General features: G+C 49.9%; 1 non-coding gene across 1 annotated transcript; it reads left to right on the forward strand.

The window, feature by feature from the left end:
* The first annotated feature begins 11,009 nt into the window (after nucleotides 1-11,009).
* TRNAQ-CUG (transfer RNA glutamine (anticodon CUG)) lies at nucleotides 11,010-11,081 on the forward strand. The gene has a single exon. It is a non-coding gene; the product is annotated as a tRNA-Gln (tRNA).
* Nucleotides 11,082-13,807: the final 2,726 nt, after the last annotated feature.

Genomic DNA, 13,807 nt, shown 5'->3' on the forward strand with positions numbered 1-13,807 from the left:
GCTTCTCTCACTGAGAGGCCATGCAAGGTCCACGCTGGGTCAGAACTTAGGGCTCAGCAAGGGAATCAACCTTCACTTTGAGCTTGCATAGCCTTGGTTTTATTTGTCCTCTGTCCATCAGCCAAGACACACACCAGGTCTGGCCAATACACCTTCAAATACCACCTCTATATGCCAACAACATCTATATTTATTCTCACAAACCTGCACTTCCTACTCTCAACCCTCAATTCTCAGGTCAATGTTGCATGCATCTTAGAGTCTCTGCTAAATCTCTGCATCACGTCAAATGCTAATGCTCAACACAGCAGACAGTTCCCTGTCAGCATCACGACATCACTCTGCACGGCAATACTCTATGATCAGACCCAAGAACAGCACCTCCTGAAGAGCAGGGTATCACCTGAGGGCTTGAATTTGCTTACTCCCAATACAAATCTTGCTGTACTCTTTGGATGCACTTTCTCATTCTCACAACGTAAATTGCTTCCAGTTTAATGTAAAAAGGGCATAAGTTTATTGAATACAAGCTTACTGCCACTTTTTGCAACTACTTTCCACCTATCATCTCTTACTTCCACTAATAAAAGCAGATGAAAAATTGCCTTCCCTTCAGCCAGTCTATTCCATGCCATCCACTTCCACACTGGACCCTGTGTGAACCGTCCACATCTGAAATCTGGACACAACTGCAGCCTGAATCCGTGTAGTATCCCTGTTTTCATCAGTTAAGTCATTAGCACCTTATCTGCCTCTTGCTTCCCACTTGCTCATCATTCTAGTATCTCTTGCCAGCACTCACATTTAAGGACAACGAACTACTTGACCTAAGAAACTAAGGAGATGATGAACTTTGCAGAGTCCTGTCATTGAATCCCTTAGTGAGCTATTTTAATGTGGGCTGCCACTAGCAAAGTGCCAGCTGATTCAGTTCCTTGGCAGGGCACTCTTCCTGGCTTGCAGACCACCGTCTTATTCCTCTTCTAAGTCTAATTACCTCTCCCAGGCCCCACATCCAAATGCCCTCATCCTGGTGACTTGGGGTCCAGTGAACCAAACTGAAGGTGATAGACATCAAGTAAGTAACACCAGCACCTGTGCTACAGGATCGGCTGGTTTTCGGTTTGTTGTTCCCAGACCAGGATAAAATGCCTGACAGGTCCCACAAAAACGCCGCTCCTTTGTTTCTGCCTGGTTTTGAACCGGGGACCTTTCACGTGTGAGGGGAACATGATAACCATTTCACTATGGAAACCATGCAGAGAGAGGGCTTTAGGATTTGCCTTCAGAAAACCTGACATCTGCCATCTTCAACTATCAACACTTTATAATCTACAAAGGTCAACAGCATTTCCAAACTCAAAAACAAAACAAAACAAAAAAAAAAAAAAAAAAAAAAAAACAAAGTCCCGGGAAGCATCCCTGATTCCTCAGGCAAGGAGCTTGCAGCTCTGGATGGGTCCCGGCTTAGGGTCCCTTGGAGGCCCCACTCTTGGCTTTGGCACCCCACATTTCCCAATTTGAAATTTACAATCTATTTTTTCTCACAGACTTCTATGTACTCTTTACTGAAGGGTTGTGCTTGATGATGCAAGAATTATGAGAAATACAAGTTGCATCCTTGGACTAAAAAAAAAAAAAACCTCATGGAATAGATCTAAGTTTACTGAACCAAGCAAGAGTTTGAAATGGACTTTGAGCACACCAAAACTGCCTAAGAATCCAATTCTGACCATATAAGAAAATAACTTTGAGGACAAATTTCACTTTTCATTTCCAGTGCAAATAAAAATATATTTTTAATGTCTACCAACACTCTAGCCACTAGGGCTTTTTGTTATCTGCTTTAGATGATACTGGCAAAGAGGATGTGATCATTGGTGGGATGGCAGCAAAATCCAACAATGCAGGGAATCTACCTGAAAAGATTCAAAAGAAGGCTTTGATTCCCATAGGGTTATGCCACCAATTTCTGAGTTCACATGTTTAAAGGTGTGTGTGTGTGTGTGGGGGCAGTGCTGTGGCATAGCTGGTAAAGTCGCTGCCTACAGTGCTAGTATCCCATATGGGCACTGGTTCAAGTCCTGGCTGCTCCACTTCCAATCCAGTTATCTGCTATGGCCTGGGAAAGCAGTAGAAGATGGTCCAAGTGCTTGGGCCTCTACACCCACATGGGAGACCTAAAGGAGGCTCTTGGCTTCAGCTTGGTGCAGCTCCGGCCATTGGGGCCATCTGGGGAGTGAACCCTCTCTCTGCCTCTGCCTCTCTGTAACTCTGCCTTTCAAAATAAATAAAAATAAATCTTTTGAAAGGCAGAGTTACAGAGAGAGGTAGAGAGACAGAGAGAGATAGAAAGTCTTCCATCCGCTGGTTCACTCCCCAGATGGCTCTCTAGCCTCCTCCTCTGGTCTCCTTTCTCTTCTCTCCTGCTCACTCTCTCCTCTCATCTCTCTCTTTCCTCACTAGCTCTTCTCCTCTCTTGTCTCTCTCACACTCTCCTTCTCCCTCTTTTTTCCCTCCTTCACCCCACCCCTTTGGTCTGCTGGGTTTTAGGTCAAGTGCCTAAGCCCCACGTGGCCAACTGAATATGACATCATGGGCCTAAGGTGTTCTTAGGAAAAATGCAACTGTAACTGTAAAAAGACACTGAGCTTGAAGGAATTTCTCTTTGAATCTAGGAAGAACACTACCTTTGAAAATATCGCTTTATAACTTGCTAAACTTCTTTTGAATTTATTTTGACAGGTTTCCGGGTAATCAGTACTCAATGAAACAAAAACAGGTAATTAGTACTTGTTCTAGATGAATGCAATTTTAACTTTACTTGAATTCAGATAGCAATATTTAATATCAGCATCTTAAGTCATTTAGGTGTAACTGCTAATTTAAATTGGATAAAGGCAAATGAGATAAATGTGTCTAAATGTAAACTTTTGTATACTCAGCAAGTTATATTCTATAAAAAAGTTTGGGTCAGTTTATAAACTGTCTATGAAAAGAGTTCAACATTGTTTGGAGAAACTCAGGCTGAAATTTGATGTGTTACCTTCATCTTAATCTGACATTTTTAACAGGTTATTTAGAAATGTAGATCAAGGAAATTGGCAGATGGAAAACATCACAAGTACAGAAGTGTGCATTTGGTAAGGAAGGTTAAAAGGAAAGAGTTATTTTGAAGAAAGAAGAGGCCAGGAAACTAATTCTATTCTGAAGGACTCTCCAAGGTGCACAATTTGATTTTTAGATTAGAGATGGGACTTGAGCAGCCCCTGGACTTGCATCCTCTGGTCTGCTTTAACAAAAACCAGGAGGAAAAGAAAGCCAGGCATCAGAAATGGAAAGATAGGTGGCAGGCCTATGAATAGCTGTTCTGTACAGTGATCTGCCCTCAAGCAGTCCCAACAGGCCAGTCCACTGCTGTGGCTTTCAATGTGGTAAGCCTGGGCCTCAGCAGAAGTCAGCTTAGGAAGAGCCCTGGCAGCTCTGCCAGCCAAGAGTTGGATCACTGGAAATGGACCTGCCCTGGAGTTGAAGGACTTCAGGTCCGAGCCACAGATCTTATTGGCTCTAAGCTGAAAAGCGCTTCACTCAGCCCAGCTTCCAAGGTGAACACCACTGCTGAGAAGAGATGGCCAAGTAGAGTCAGCAACATTGCAGGCAGAACTGTAAGTTTCCTGTTAGAGATGCCACCTGCCTTCACTTGGCCAGCTCTCCTCCCAGGCCAGGTAGGTAATGGAAGTCAACAGGGTGCCTTCCCCAAGGAGCTTCACACCTCCCTTAGGATGTATCCCACATGAAGAGACAGACAGATCCGGGCCTCTTAACTTATAGGGCCTAAAGCCCACTAGATTATTATCAAGCCCCTTCTGTCAGGTTCTATTTGCCTCTCAATCAGCAAACTGAGTTGTGGCTTAGACAGCAGCTTTCTTGAGTCCTCTAATAATGACTCTGTCCTTTGTTCTAGACCCTGTCTAGCCCACTTGGGTCTCATTCCTTTGTAATCATAACCTCTACTCTAACATCAATGGCTCTACTCCCAACCTGTGTGTACTGATGTCCTCTCCTCCACTTAATGTCATATGATTATTCAGAATTCCTCTACAGACCAACGCCTCTACCTGCAAAAGTTGAGTGGCCTTTCTCTTGATCTCAGCTGGGATCAGATTTAAACCAGTCCATCAAGCAATCCTAACAAGGGTCCAGAGACCCCCTCTTTTCCTCTCCTTTATGAAATCCTCTCATTACTTTGTTAATGCCACTCTTAGTATCATTGGTTGCTATTCTCACCCTGACTTGTATACTGCAGTGTCTGTTTAAGTGTTTACAGCAGCTGATAATGGAATGAACCAAGGCCTTCAGCAACCAGGCGCTCAACCAGATGCTTCTCCATCCATACATGCCTGTCCCTGCGGAGCCCCAAGATACCCCCCAGCAGGCCCCTGTAGACGATGTCCGCAATCAGCAGGAAGTAGCCAGAGAGACTCTTCGTCGCCCCCTTTCCTATCATCAAAAGGTCGGGATGGTAGCTTTGGGATCCACATAGAATGAAGGCCTATACTTCGGGAATGGAAGGTTCCTACCTGTACTTCTGGGGGTGGGGGGAGTCCTTGTCAAGGTCCCTGAGGGTGCCTAATGGTCAACCAATGAGGATCAGACCTGCCTCAACCTTTAACCCCCATGCCCTGAATCTATGAAAGGAGCCCTCCCAATCTCTGATGTGCGACTTCTCTGGCCCCCAGTCTGTTGCTCTGTTGGGACCAGGGAACCTTGCCCGGGAGCAGAACCCCATAAAAGCCTGTGAATTAATTGATTCATCTGCCTGGGAAGATTTGTTATGCGCCGGACACCTTGCACCAAGAAGTCTTCTTGTCATGCTCTGAAACTTGCTAGAACCTTGGCTTATATCTTTTTATCCTCTGCTCTTCCAAACTCCTTTAGATCTGTAAACCTGGGGAGACTTCAGACACTGGGGACATGACAAGGGAAATCGTGTCACAGTACACATTTTTGGGATCATGGGAACACCTTGTAATTAAATGATTTCAAGGCTAGACTGGCAGGCCAACTGCCCTCCTGTAACTGTTCCTTATCTCTCTCAAGAATAAGTTGTGGCTTAACTGATAAAGCCGCTGTCTGCAATGTTGGCATCCCATAAGGGTGCCTGACCCATCCTGGCTGCTCCACTCTCTGCTAATGGCCTGGGAAAAACAGCACAAGATGACCCAGTGCTTTGGCCCCTGTGAACCCATGGGAGACCTGGAAGAAGCTCCTGGCTTCTGGCTCCTGGCTTTGGTTTGGCCCAGCCCTGGCTGTTGTCGCCATTAGGGAGTGAACCAGTGGATGGAAGACCCCTCTCCTTTTGTAATGCTGACTTTCAAATAAATAAATAAATCTCTAAAAACGAAAGAAAGGCAGCAAGCCAGCTTTTGTAAACTCCATCTGCAAACTCAACAGAGACATCACTTCCCTTTGGTTGTTTTACACACTTAGAAGCTGGCTCCCAGCAACTTTTACTGCTATTTCACCTCATCCCTGGTGAATGCCAGAGCTTCAGTTTTGAGCTTACTCTACATCCTCTGGAAGTTGTCACTTCAGATTTCTCTTTGGAGGAAAACTAAATGTTTAAGATGAACTTTTCTAAGGAGTTTACCACAACACACCCTGAGAGAGACGATCAGTTCAATTATTTGAGTTGATTTCAATCAGCAGTAATACTGTCCATATTAGCACAGTTCTCAGTTTTTCCCCTGTGCCCTGATAGACAAGGCCACGGACTTGAAAGAGGACACCCTCCAGGAGGACAAGAATAAATAAGAATCTGAGGAGGAGAAGTAGAAAGCTAGGGAGGAAATGGGACAGGAAATTGAGGACTACAAGATGGCTCAAGTCATGTCTTTTGTGTGTGTGTGTGTGTGTGTGTGTGGCTGAATAATCAGGTCAGGTTTCCCATTTTCTGCTTCTGCTCACTTCTTTCCCCCCCTGGCCTTCTATGTGTACAAGAACATTGACAAGACTCACCGGGAAAAGTGTGTTCCTGTCCCAGCCAAAGTCATGCTCACCCTGTAGAACTTGTCCAGCTTCCTCCAGGTGGAAGCCCTCCCTCCGCCTTCCCTGACAATCTGTGATGTACCAGAAAACATGTCGGTATCCAGCTCAGGCTTTTGACCTCTAGGTCATGTGGGTTTAGTCCTTAGCCCCTTGTCACCATGATCTTCTCACAGTCTTGTTATTGTCCAAGGACCCTGGTGGCTCTCATACTGTAGGGCTCTCCTTGTGGCCCCACCCTCCTATGAGATGGATTTAGGAGAATTTTCCTGCAAATGTCTTCTCTATGCTGTAAGAAGTCTGTGAATGTGCAGGTTTGAGCTACGGCTCTCATCCTGGGACCTGGCAAAGACCTTTATTTTCTCTGAAGGGGCAGCATGAAGGGTAAACTGAGGCTGAGGAGGAGCTGGTGGGGGTCTGGCTAACTCACCTGCAGCAGAAGCTGGGAGCAGGGCTGTTGGATTTCTTTTTCTAAAGATGAACTTTTCCTGTCCACTGACTTGTCTTTGGCAATCCATCATAAAGCTGGACATCTCTGAAACACAGGAAGCCCCAGGCTTACCAGACCTCTAGGCTAGCAGGCTGATTCAGGGAGGCACCAGGAAGACACTTCCCCCACACCCTGGTGTGGGAAGGGCCTTGGATGAGAGAAAATGAGGCAGATAGAAAATGAGAGGCATAGAGAGAGGACCCCTATCCAATAATTCACTCCTTAAATGTGCACAACACCTGGGGCTGGGTCAGGCCAAAACCTGGCTCAACCCAGTCTCCCCATGGGTAGGAGAGGCCCACGTGCTTGTGCCCATCTCCCCTTCAGCAGATGGCAGCTGAGGTCTCTCTGGGTCCTTTTAGCTGTAGCAGGACTGCCTGGAGCCACCCAAACTCACACAAGCTCCACACATGCCTGGAACTGCCTTCCTGGCTTTTTCCTCTCTGAGATTTCCTCCAACCCCCTTGTCTTCCCAGCTGCTGTGGTGGCCTCGACCTTGTCCAGCAACTCAAAATTAGCTCTCAGCCACATCTATGAAGCTGGAACAGCGGCTCCATTCTTCCAGGAGGCTGCCTGCAGTGCCCAGAAACTTGAGATCATTTTTTAAGAAAGATTTTCCAGGCCGGGGCCATGGCTCAGTAGGCTAATCCTCCACCTAGTGGGGCTGGCACACCAGGTTCTAGTCCTGATGGGGCTCTGGATTCTGTCCCAGTTGCCCTTTTTCCAGGCCAGCTCTCATCTCAGCATTGTAATTCATTTCATCCATGCCCTTCCTTTGATCAAGTGATTGGTCCATGCTGAATTTGTTTCCTCTTTACTAAAATCGGTCAGTTGGAATTCCTTGCTTGTGAGTTGTTTCCTTTCAGTGTTCAGGTTATGCACCAGATAAAGCAGATGCTGGTGTTGGGAAAGTGGATTTCTCTGGCGTCTCTCTGTAGAGAGAGACTCCCTCTGGGAACATCTGAGCGCAACAGAGGCCCAGGCCTGATGGTGCCTGGGCTGCGCTTTGGGTGGGATAGAGGTGGACAGGGTTGCCTGTCCTCTCCCACCACACTGCAGTGGGGTCTGCAGGAGGAGCATTAGTGGGAATCAAACCACGCTCTGGTGGGCAGCTTTGGGGTGGAAATGAAGGTTCCAGCTGGAGAAATCCTGAAGGCAACTATGCAAAGGGCCTGTGAGCTGGAGAAGAAGACACTATAGACATCCTGCATCTACATCGGGTACACCCTGTGCAGGGGATAGGAAATCCTTCCAAGGCTCTGCTATCCAGGTGAACCCAGAGGCCTCCTGGAGCAATTCTCCCAGAGCTTTCTGAGTATACACACAGCAGGTTCAGTCTCTGCTCATAGAGTCCCACCCATGTCTGCGATGTCTGAATGGGGCCTGCTTAGTTTCTGACTGGCTTTCTAGTCTTGCTTTGCAGAGAATCACAATGAAAAGAGACAGACAAGAGACTCTGGCCCACAGGTAACTCTGAATGCTGAGGGGCTGGTGATGGAGCGAGGAAAACTAGAGAGGATTCCAAAAGCAAGGGATCCAAACAGAGGTCAACATTAACACCTTGAGCAACAACACCAAAGCCAACCCAGAGACTGCAGAAGGAAACTCTTTGTTCATGGATATATAAGGATGTGTCCTAACTCTATTGGTAACCTGCTCTACTGGGAGCTCATACATTGTTTCCATTTATTAGTAATGTCTCACGTTTGCTTTTAGTCAGTCTGACCTAAAGGGAAACAAAGCAGTGGCCCTTGATTTCTGTGTGAGTTTTGATCTGCAGGGTCTTGGTATGGTGCCCATGTGGGATGCCGGCACTGAAGGCAGCAGCTTTATTCGCTATGGAACAGCGGTGGCCCCTAAATTCCCATCTCCATAGGTGCACTCCTGTATACTACAGAGTGGTAGCACCAGTCCAGGTGCATCAATCATTCCAGAATCAAATGTCACTAAGTCCCTGGGATTACACAGAAAAACTGCATTGGGTCCCCCACTCTGACAACTGACATAGGTCAGGCAAGAAATTCTGTGTTGTAGGAGGCAGGTCTGTAGGGTGTGTAGGAGAGCAGGGTCACACAGGTTCACTGCTAGAAAACCCAAGGCAACAGTCATAAAATGTTTGCAGAGTCTTGAGAGGTGGCTCTTCACTCCCGATGTCGAAAGTCTTCCTGAGGACTCCAGATTTCCATATAAAGGTTTCAGTGTAGCGCACAGACTGAGACATGTGCCCAGATTGCACATTGCATTTCACAAACTTCAGTCTTGCTTTATTTCTTTTTTTGAAGCTAAACTTTTCCTGTCCACTGACTTGTCTTTGGCAATCCAACATAAAGCTGGACATCTTTGAAACACAGGAAGCCCCAGGCTTACCAGACCTCTAGGCTAGCAGGATGGTTCAGGTAAGCACCAGGAAGACATTTCCCCCACACCGTGGTGTGGGAGGGGCCTTGGATGAGAGTGTGCTGCAGATGGTGATCTCCATGTGCTGGTTCAGTGAATGCTGACGTCCATCAGCGACAAACATAAGGCAGAGCCCCACAGTTTCCATATTGGGCGTCAGCTGGCTCTTCTTAGACTGCTGTTAAATTTTCCTGCACACTTTCAGAATCTCATTTCTTACTGCACTGTAGTGTCAGAGTTTAGGCCACCTAGTTGTGTAGCCTGGGGCATGTTGCTTGTGGGACTTGTCAAGAGGCAGGGGCCTGAGTGGGGATATGGAGATGACAACAGCAGGCCCAGAGGGAGAGTTGGGAAGACCATGGGAGCATAAAACGACCCTTCCGCGACCGGGAATCGAACTCGGGCCGCGGCGGTGAAAACACTAAATCCTAGCTACTAGACCACTAGGGACACACAGTAAGGTCTTTGTGGTGTGTTTCCCTAGGAGCAGCGGCTATGTTGGACACGCACGTCTGAGAAGATCCATGTTTCATGCTGTGCCTTGTCCTTACTTCAGGGAAATCCTGGGAGGCCGCCCCCTGCAGATTCTCAACAAAGGGCGAACCGCACCGGGTGCACCAGGAGCCCCGCCCCGCAGGCAGCCTGGCTTTCAGCTGAACTTAGAAACCACGAAGCCTTAGTGAACAGACAGCGGGCCTCTGGGGAGGTGTCCGCAGGTGCTTGGGCACCCGGGGGTGGCCGGCGGGAGGGAGACCCAGAGGCGCCCAGGGTACAAGGAGCTGAGTTGAGCCGCTACGAGCTCCGACAACAACGCACACGCAAGCAGGGACACAGACGCCCGAGGGAATCTCTTTCAAACAAGGTAGGTCTTGAGTTCCCCCAAAGACCATCACGAGCCCGTCCCCCAAACCCTGCCGCCCCTGAGTGTTTCCATCTCAGCTGGAGCTCGGTCCCCATCCTCCCCACGCTCAGAACAATCCCAAACACGAGGGCTCTGACGCCGGGGCGTTCCTCGACTCCACATCTAACCCGCCAGGAGCGCGTGTGTTCCTGTGGCTCCAGGACGGGCCTTGCTGTCACCCGGTCCTTCCTCCTGGTGACAGAGTTCAAGTAAGCGGCGCGGACCAAGGCGAGCAGACCCATGTCCCTCGCGCCCCCCGGCAGTGGCACTGTGCTGTCCTTGCACGCCTTCGTCGGCTCAGTCCTCCGCTTCACCCTCTGCCAGGCCTGTCCCGGGCCCAGGGACCGTGGCGGGGCCCTGGCTGCGCGGCTCCTGTGCGAGCGGCTGGCACCCGGCAGCTCCCGGGGCGTCCCGAGGAGGAGCTCCAGCGGCTGCTTCGGGGACGTGCGGGGGCGCGGCGAGGCGCAGGCGTGCGGGGCCGCAGGGAGTGCGGGTTCCCCAGAGGCTGGCGCCCGTGCTGCTCCCGCAGAACGGACACTGCCCTCTCTGTCCAGCAGGACCCTAAACGTGTTCGTGGAAACGCGGGGTTTGTTATCCTGTGTGGATGGGGGAAGTGACCGATGGCGGCCGGAAGGGGACAAGAAAGGCACCACATTGTCTCATGAAGATACCAGGGCACAGGCTTCATCTGCATGAAGTCAACCCGCTCCTGCCAGATTTACAAGAGGGAAATGCTTTCAGGTTTCCTTTCCTTTCTTTCTCTCCCTACATATTTCTCTTCTTTTAATATATTTATTTATTTGAAATACAGAATTAGAGAAAGATGGAGACACAGAGAGACGTCTTCCTTCTTCTGGTTCACTCCCCAAATGGCCTCAACAGCTGAAGCTGAGACCATCCGCGCGCTAATTGAATGCGCCACAGAGACTCGGCTCCCAGGGCACAGGGACCGAACCTTCCCCGGGCAACCGCCGGCTTTGAAGGGAGACGTTTCGGGCTCCGGAGCCCGGCCACTGCAGAGAAGTAAGCGGGAGCCGCAATGTGCGCCACGCAGGCCACCGGTGCTTAGGGAGGTCGGGCAGCCGCAGGGCAGCCAGGTGGTCTTCTCGCCTCAGGAGCCCGCGCCTGGCAGTTACTGCGGACCACAGGCCTCCAGAGCAGGTAGGTCTTAATCTCGGTTTTATGGTGTAGTGGTGAGCACTCTGGACTCTGAATCCAGCGATCCGAGTTTAAATCTCGGTGGGACCTTTGCCTTTAACTTACTGAACTGTCATTTTGACTGTTTCAATGGGATTTATTACCGCTCCCGAGGTCTTCCACCTTGTAAGGGACAAGAAGGCAGCTCTGCAGGGTTCGGACTGCTCTGGGCCTCGATGCCTCCTGTCCCCGGCAGCACCTGGAACCTCGCAGGTTTGTTCTGCTCTCCTGCACTCTCTGGAGTCCGCCTTCCAGAAATGGGTTCTTTACACCGGCCCGGTCCCCAGGGAAATGACCCAATCTGGAGGATCCCCATCCTGGGCGAGGCTGGGGCTCCTGCCCTCGCCATGAACGAAGGGGCAGAGGCACACAGGCTGCCCTTGGTCCTGCTGAGGCTGAAACCTGAGCCGGTGGGGAAATCACCCATGGCTATCGGGGACAGGTGGGAAATGCTGGGGTCTGGACCGTGGATTTATATCCCGGCATGCTCACTGACCATTGTATAGCAGAGTCTGGGTTGGATCCCGGCAAAGTCTGGGTCGGACCTACTCGAGTGGGTAAAAGACTTATCCAGGACACCCATGCTTTCTGGGCAGGAGGAGCAAGGGAGATGATGTTAAGAAAAGGCATATTTCATTGAAAGAAGAAAAACATTCTTGTGCTCTAATGTTTGTTAAAATTCTTTTGAGCAGGCCGGCGCCGTGGCTCACTAGGCTAATCCTCCGCCTAGCGGCGCCGGCACACCGGGTTCTAGTCCCGGTCGGGGCGCTGGATTCTGTCCTGATTGCCCCTCTTCCAGGCCAGCTCTCTGCTGTGGCCAGGGAGTGCAGTGGAGGATGGCCCAGGTGCTTGGGCCCTGCACCCCATGGGAGACCAGGAGAAGCACCTAGCTCCTGCCATCAGATCAGCGCGGTGCGCCGGCCGCGGCGGGCATTGGAGGGTGAACCAATGGCAAAGGAAGACCTTTCTCTCTGTCTCTCTCTCTCACTGTCCACTCTGCCTGTCAAAATAATAAATTAAAAAAAATTCTTTTGAGCATAATAGGCAAGTGAGTCTGGAACAGAGAAGTCTTTGACTGTTCTGCCTGCAGTGTTGCAGACCTTCAAGAGAAAACTCAGATAGAAGTTTTTCTATTTACATCGAAAAAACCCCTTGTTACAAGAGGAGCAGAGGTGGGGAAGCAAGACCCATCTCCTTAAAAACCCCCAGCCTCAACTGGACTGCGCTCAGCCCTCTGCCTCTCTGCTGAGCTGCCCTCCTGGCCTGGTCAGGTGTAATCTCTCTACTCAAGATGTAACCTCGCTCCTCCACCCCCCCCGCCCCCGCCCCAGTCTTCAGGCTCTGTCTGGAGAGGTGCCCATCCGTCCTTACGGATGTCCCTGCCCTAATAAACCTTGCTATTTTACCTCCCACTACTCTCTGTCTCACACTTGAATTCTTTCTTGTGCGAAGACAAGAACCCTGCAATTTCTCCAGTAACAATTCCACCAAGACGAAGCTATGCTGCCCCAGCAAAGAGGACCAGGCAAGTCTCATGGGGCGGGACACTGCCATCTCCTCATGGCCCTCTCCTCACCTCACCAGGCCCTAGTTCATTGCTGCGCCTGTTGCATTCCGAAAGGCAGACACAAGACCACACGAGTCTGACAAAATCCCTCGGGGAAGTTGCATCTGAGGTGCTTAGTTGACGTTTAGTGCATAGAGGGCAACTCTGAACTTTCAGCAATGGCCTACAGCAAAGCTATATGTGAAAGGGGTTTTTTTTCTCCTTCCTTTTCATAGTAATTGAATCAAAAATGTGTACTGGGTTAGATTGAGGAATTAGGCATTGATCTGAATGCTTTTTTTACTTCTGAAATTTGTCCAAGTTTCTCATTTACTTCTTTCTGTGCATATGAATTGTTAAAGCCAAACTCATGAGTCCTCCAGGTCCCCATAAAAGGATCTGCTGAGCCAGGGCAGGGGACTGCCAGATGGAAGCAAAGGGCCAGGGTCAAGGTCCTGCAGCTGCAGCTACATGGCTGCGTGGCAGCTGGAACCATGTCCATCAATCTCAAATGCCAGAGTGCCTGGCACCTGGCTGTCTGTGGGAAGGGCTCCTGGTGCATCCAGTGTGGTTCACACTTTGGTGGGAATCTGCAGGGGGTGGCCTCCCAGGGCTTCCCTGAAGGCAGGACTAGGCGCTGGTGTGGTAACATGGATTAGTTCTTCTCCAATGTGTGTGTCCAACCCAGCTTCTGCTGCTAGGGAAACAGACCAGACATTGCTTGCTGTGTGTCCCTGGTGGTTTAGTGGCTAGGATTTGGCGCTTACACTGCCGCGGCCCAGGTTTGATTCCCGGTCAGGGAAGGGTCGTTTTATGCTCCCATGGTCTTCGCAACTCTCCCTCTGGGCCTGCTGTTGTCATCTCCATTTTCCACTCAGGCCCCTGTCACTTTGACGAGTCCCACAAGCAACATGCCCCAGGCTACACAACTAGGTGGCTTAAACTCCATCACTACAGTGCAGTAAGAAATGAGATTTTGAAAGTGTGCATGAGAATTTAACAGGAGTCTGAGAAGAGCCGGCTGATGCCCAGCATGGAAACTGTGGGGCTCTGCCTTATGTTTGTCGCTGATGGACGTCAGCATTCACTGAACCAGCACATGGAGATCACCATCTGCAGCACACTCTCATCCAAGGCCCCTCCCACACCAGGGTGTGGGGGAAATGTCTTCCTGGTGCTTACCTGAATCAGCCTGCTAGCCTAGAGGTCTGGTAAGCCTGGGGCTTCCTGT

Source organism: Oryctolagus cuniculus, chromosome 7 (genome assembly GCF_964237555.1).
Source record: "Oryctolagus cuniculus chromosome 7, mOryCun1.1, whole genome shotgun sequence".
Taxonomy (NCBI): Eukaryota; Metazoa; Chordata; class Mammalia; order Lagomorpha; family Leporidae; genus Oryctolagus; species Oryctolagus cuniculus.